Source organism: Oryx dammah, unplaced genomic scaffold, assembly GCF_014754425.2.
Source record: "Oryx dammah isolate SB20612 unplaced genomic scaffold, SCBI_Odam_1.1 HiC_scaffold_3, whole genome shotgun sequence".
Taxonomy (NCBI): Eukaryota; Metazoa; Chordata; class Mammalia; order Artiodactyla; family Bovidae; genus Oryx; species Oryx dammah.
Window position 1 is genome coordinate 89,625,858 of NW_024070187.1, and position 5,927 is coordinate 89,631,784.

The 5,927-nt window shown below is 42.3% G+C and overlaps 1 non-coding gene across 1 annotated transcript; it reads left to right on the top strand.

Annotated features, from left to right (window-relative positions):
* The first annotated feature begins 4,894 nt into the window (after positions 1-4,894).
* Positions 4,895-5,001, top strand: LOC120862309. Its single transcript, XR_005720737.1, has one exon. It is a non-coding gene; the product is annotated as a U6 spliceosomal RNA (small nuclear RNA).
* Positions 5,002-5,927: the final 926 nt, after the last annotated feature.

The window sequence follows — 5,927 nt, forward strand, 5'->3', positions numbered from 1 at the left end:
AAGAAATCTAAGATCAATGTGCCCTAAAGGTAGGTTTCCCTCTGAGGCTCTTTCTCTTAACTTGTAGGCAGCTCCCACCATCCTGACCTGGTCTACACATGAAGAGAAGGTAAGGAAAAGGAAGAGGGAAGGAGAGAAAGAAAGAGAGAGGGAGACAGAGAGAAAGCCTCTCTGGTATCTCTTCTTATAAGGGCACTAATCCCATCATGGGGCCACACCCTCACAATCACTAGACCACTCAACTGTGTCTGACTCTGCAACCACAAGGACTGTAGTCTGCCTGGAGGAGGGCAGACTGGAAGATCCCCTGCAGGAGGGCATGGAAAACCCCTCCAATATTCTCATTTGGAGAATTCCATGGACAGAGAAGCCTGGCAGGCTATAGTCCATGGGGGTCACACAGAGTTGGACATGACTGAAGCGACTAAGCAGCAGCAGCAGGCATAGAATTGCTTGGTTTTATGGATAACTTACATGGAACATTCATTATCTTTCATTCAAAAGGCCTTTTTCTTCCAAAATGTTCAAAGGAGTGCCTTTAAGTAGCTGATTAACTTGTGCATTTTGTGAAATTAATAGTGATTTTTCTTATATTATCCACTAGTGCTTATTCATGATAAATCTGTTTTGATTATAATGAGTATTTTCCTCTGATTAGGTATTTAATATTTGAAGTCGCTCAGTCGTGCCCAACTCTTTGTGACCCCATGGACAGTAGCCTGCACCAAGCTCCTCCATCTGTGGGATTTTCCAGGCAAGAGTACTGGAGTGGGTTGCCATTGCCTTCTCCAGGGAATCTTCCCTACCCAGGGATCGAACCCAGGTCTCACGCATTGTAGACAGATGCTTTACTGTCTGAGCCACCAGGGAAGACCGATAATACAGAGATATTAATAAATAATTTCCCATCTTATTGCTACTGCTGAGTCACTTCAGTCATGTCCGACTCTGTGCGACCCCATAGACAGCAGCCCACCAGCTCCCCTGTCCCTGGGATTCTCCAGGCAAGAATACTGGAGTGGGTTGCCATTTCCTTCTCCAATGCATGAAAGTGAAAAGTGAAAGTGAAGTCGCTCAGTCGTGTCCGACTCTTAGCGACCCCATGGACTACAGCCCACCAGGCTCCTCCATCCATGGGATTTTCCAGGCAAGAGTACTGGAATGGGGTGCCATTGCCTTCTCCAATTTCCCATCTTACTTAAGGAGTAATGTAGACCTTTATGGTTTGTGTTTGCTGTCCACTAACTTTACCTTCTTGAATCAAAAAGTTCTCTATGGGCTAAAATGCCATTTAATAAACTTAAGCACTCCTTGATTTTTTAAAACATTTGTTCTCAGAGTTTCCTTCTTTTTGAGTTTTTAAGTTTTCTCTTGTGTATTTGTGTGTGTGTGACGTGTTGGAGAAAGATAAACCATTTGGGAGGGAACAATAAACTCACTTTCAAATGATTCTAAAAACTATAAAAATTTCAAGTGGTCATAAGAAACAGACATAAATCATCTAATCTACTGCCTCAGAAAGTAAACAGCTGCTTAAAGTCAAACTTATGGCTTCAGGGACTTCAAAGCCAAAAGCTCCTGCTACACTAATTGCAAAATTTTCATCGAATACCCAAGGAATTGGAAAAGATCCTAATGGCTATTTTATCTCCATTAAAGGCAACTGGATACACAGGCCATTAACAGTAGGCTCAGTTTCTATGATTGTGCCCAAGCACAGTTAAGCTTTTAGACAAACTTTGAAAGACCCTGAGTTACCATTAATGTGTACAGTAGGAAAACTTCTTTACCCTGTTAGGTTTGTTTAGTGAATGGGGTCTGTGAATTTGATTGACAAAAGACAGGGTAATAGGAGAGGAAAAAGATATAAATGTGTTTGTTTTGAGGAGTTTGGGGCCCTGCTGCATGGCATATAGGCTCTTCATTCCCTGACCAGAGATGAAACCTGTGCTCCCTGAGTTGGGAGGGTAATCTTAACCACTGGACCACTAGGGAAGTCCCTAAATTTACTGGGTTTTTTATGTGCACAGGAAAAAAAAAAGTTAAAGTGGCTAGACTTGGGGACTTGTATACCATTTTTAACAAAGGAAAGGGCATTTGAAGTTCAAAGGAAGATAAATTATGGAGAAGTGACTAGGAAATGTATAGAAGAACTAGTGGAAGGTGCTGGCAAAGACTGAAGGCAAAAAGAGCAGCAGCAGAGGATAAGATGGTTAGATAGCATCATTGATTCAATGGACATGAACTTGAGCAAACTCCAGGAGATAGTGGAGAACAGGGAACCCTGGCATGCTGCAGTCCATGGGATCGCAAAAAGTTGGACCCACTTAGTGACTGACCACTACCAACAACAACAAATGGAAGACAGTGTTATTTTAGTAAAGCCTATTTATGTAAACTCATCACAGTGCTGACTCCCAGTCTCTGATGATAAGAATGCTCTTCTCTTCCCAGTACAGTGGGAAATGTAAAGCTTGATATACATTTTATTATTTTACTATACCATCCTAAAGGGAAATGTATAGCTTGCTTTCAGGCAGATGAGGGGAAGGCAGAGAACTTCCCTGTATCTGTTGATTCTCCATTGCCTTTAGCTCAAAATAATCCTTGTGCCAAAGTGGCATCCTTGGTGGGTGGTGGGCAGGGGGTGCATCCTGATCCTTTTCAAATGCTTACCTATTTTCAGAGTGGAAGATTTCTGTGGAAGAAGGAAGCGATTGCTTCCCAGCTCCTTAAATTGGATTTTGAAGACACTGCCTCCTCTCAGTCTCCATTGGGAGTCAACAGATCTATAAAGCAAGTGAATCAACTTAAATTTCTAAATTTTGTTTCTCACTGCAAGAGCTTTTGTGTTGTCTAAGACCCCAAAATACAAAAATTTATTCCAAATTACAGAAAGGCCACATTAAATCTCTCAGGTTGCTCTGTTTTTCACCGGCTGCGTCCTTTTCTTCCTTTCCTTCTATTTCTTCATCCCATTCTAGCACAGCCCCATCTGTTTGAATATTTCTCTTCACTTTCTTCCTCTGGATTCTTTATTAATGCACATGCTTTCCTACCTGCAGTACAGTATAGAAAAGTTCCTGTGGTACTTTACAACTGTAAGCACCAGGATGTCTATTTCCCACTTTCATTTTTCATCTTCTTTTAATGTTCCTGTGTTACATGTAGAAACACAATAATATAGCCATTCTGGTATGGCAAGATTTCCTTGTCTTCTGATTTAATCTTCATGCCTGGTGGTGTGCTGGAGCTGCTTGCTAATTTTTCAGGGATTTTGTGAACTGGTTTTTAAACATGGCTATTACTAAAAATTGACTTATATAAACTTGCAATTAAATAAATTATGCTAAAAACATAGGTAATAAGTACTTCAAACTCAACCCAACACTTCATAATTATTTTACTATACTATTATCTGTGCTCTTGAGGATGTTTATGCTGATTCCTGATTCTGTCCATCTGTATGGGACTAGCTCAGTGGCTCAGTGGTAAAGAATCTGCCTGCAGTGCAGGAGACCTGGGTTCAATCCCTGGGCCAGGAAGGTCCCCTGGAGGGGGCATGGCAACCCACTCCGGTATTCTTGCCTGGAGAATTCCATGGACAGAGGAGCCTGGTGGGCTATTGTCCATGCGGTTGCAGAGTCGGACACAACTGAAGTGACTGAGAACGCACTCACATACATCAATCAGCATGGAGGCAACACTGTATATGGTGTGCTACTGCCTACCTCTTTCCAACTTCATATTTAGTGATGTCAGGGCAAAAGCCACAATTTGGAGTTTAATCCCCCTAGAAAGCCAGCACACCACTGCTCTAAGCCTATAAAAATCTGCTTGATCATTTATTAAGTTTTAATGACCAAATCCTAACTTTTGATGTGCTTAACATCATTCTTCTTTCTTCCAGTTTCAAGATTGGTGCAATCAGTTCATAGGAAGGTTTCTACCAAGTCATATGCTTTGTCCTTTCAACCTTGGCTAAACAGGATAATTTTATCTTTGGTTTAGACAACAGAAGTTGGCTAACAGAAGATCAACATCTGTCTCATTGAGTAGGTGAGCTTCTTCCTTTGAGTCAGCTCTAAGTTTTTTATTTCATTTGTTGCACACAAGCACCACTAAACTCTTTGAATCTCTGTCAGTTGTACCATAATCAAAGTGTAGTAGTTGTTGCAGCTTTTCAATTACAGTCATCTGCATACTTGGCATAGTTTAGTTTCTAACTCATGTTCACTATTCTTTTATCATCTCTACCAATTCACTCTCTCTCTTTCTGTTTTTTAAATACAGTTGCTTTTTTAAAAAAAATATTTGTTTATTTATTTGGCTGCACTGGGTCTCAGTTGTGGCCCTTGGGATCTTCGGTCTTGGTTGCATGTATGATCTTTAGTTGCGGCATGTGGGATCTAGGTAGATTTCCCTATCTAGAGGGCTTCCCAGGTGGCTCAGCAATAAAAAAATCCACCTGCCAATGCAGGGGATACAGGAGACACAGGTTCGATCTCTGAGTCAGGAAGATCCCCTGGAGAAAGAAATGGCAACCTACTCTAGTATTCTTGCATGGAAAATCTCATGGAAAGAGGAGCCTGGCAGGCTACAGTCCATGGGGTTGCAGAGTCAGACACCACTGAGCAACTGAGCACTCACAGGATCTAGTTCCTTAACCAGGGATCCAACTTGGGCCCCCTGCATTTAGGAGTGTGGAGTCTTAGCCACTGGAACACCAGGGAAGTCTCCCAATTCACTCTCTGAAGATACTTTGTCAACACAGCTATTTCCATTTGAAGGAGACTCTGATTTAACCGAGAAGAAAACTAATGTAGTTTTTTTTTTTAATTTCCTGCCAGAACGGTACATAGTTTTCTGAGGCTTTTAAGAATTCTGCAATTTAGTGCTCGCTTCGGCAGCACATATACTAAAATTGGAATGATACAGAGAAGATTAGCATGGCCCCTGCGCAAGGATGACACTCAAATTCATGAAACGTTCCTTATTTTTTATGAGAAAAAAAAAAGAATTCTGCAATTTAGAATTATTCCTTTTGTTATCGTCCAGGCTTTCTCCTTTTCTTTGGAGGCCAGATTTCAAATGTTGGAAAACAATGACATCAAGATAATCTCAATAATCTAAAGAGTACTATAGGAATTAAAATTGTAAATTACCAACATCAGAATGTTTCCAGATGTGGTAGAGACAATCTGAGAACAGGAGATTCCAATCCCTCAGGCAGGAAAAAGAAGCAAAAAGAAAAAGATAGGATAGGGCGGCAGATGGCAAATTCCTATGGCTTCCCACTTTTGCCTGCAATTGGCTTAAAAAAAAATAAAATAAATAGCTCAGAGATGGTTTAAAAGTTGTGCTGTTTTATTTTTAGGTAACTGAGAAATTGCCTCAAAGACTATGCCACTTTCCTGGTTCTATGGAGCTTCCTTATGGAACTTCGTTTCTACAGGAGTTGGTGATTGAGGTGAATCCTGTGATAAAAATAGGTTCCGCGGATACATCCCCGGGGGTGATTGACTGTGACCAGGACCACCTGCACTTTGAAAACTTCCCTTGAGAGTAGCTTCCACACACAGATAGCAGTCCCTGCAGACGTGGGGCCTGGCCTCCTCCCAGACTTCAGCTTACATGTCTCCTCGGGGCTCCTTAGTTGGAGAGGAGGTGGGGGAGCTGGTGCTGTGATGTACACCCTTTGTGGGGAGACCTGGAGTTGTCAGAACTTGGGGTGTTGGGGAAAACCTAGCTGATATGCCACAGTAGTTCCCCAGGTTCCCAGGTGCAGAGGCCTCTCTGTTCCCCTCCGAGGTCTTGGGCTGGGCAGAGGGTGTGAGGACAGGGCCGCTCACAGCTGTGCTCCCAGACAAGGAAGGGGCCCGGGTGGACGCGCTTGGTCTGGAAATGACGGGCACTGGCTGAAGCTG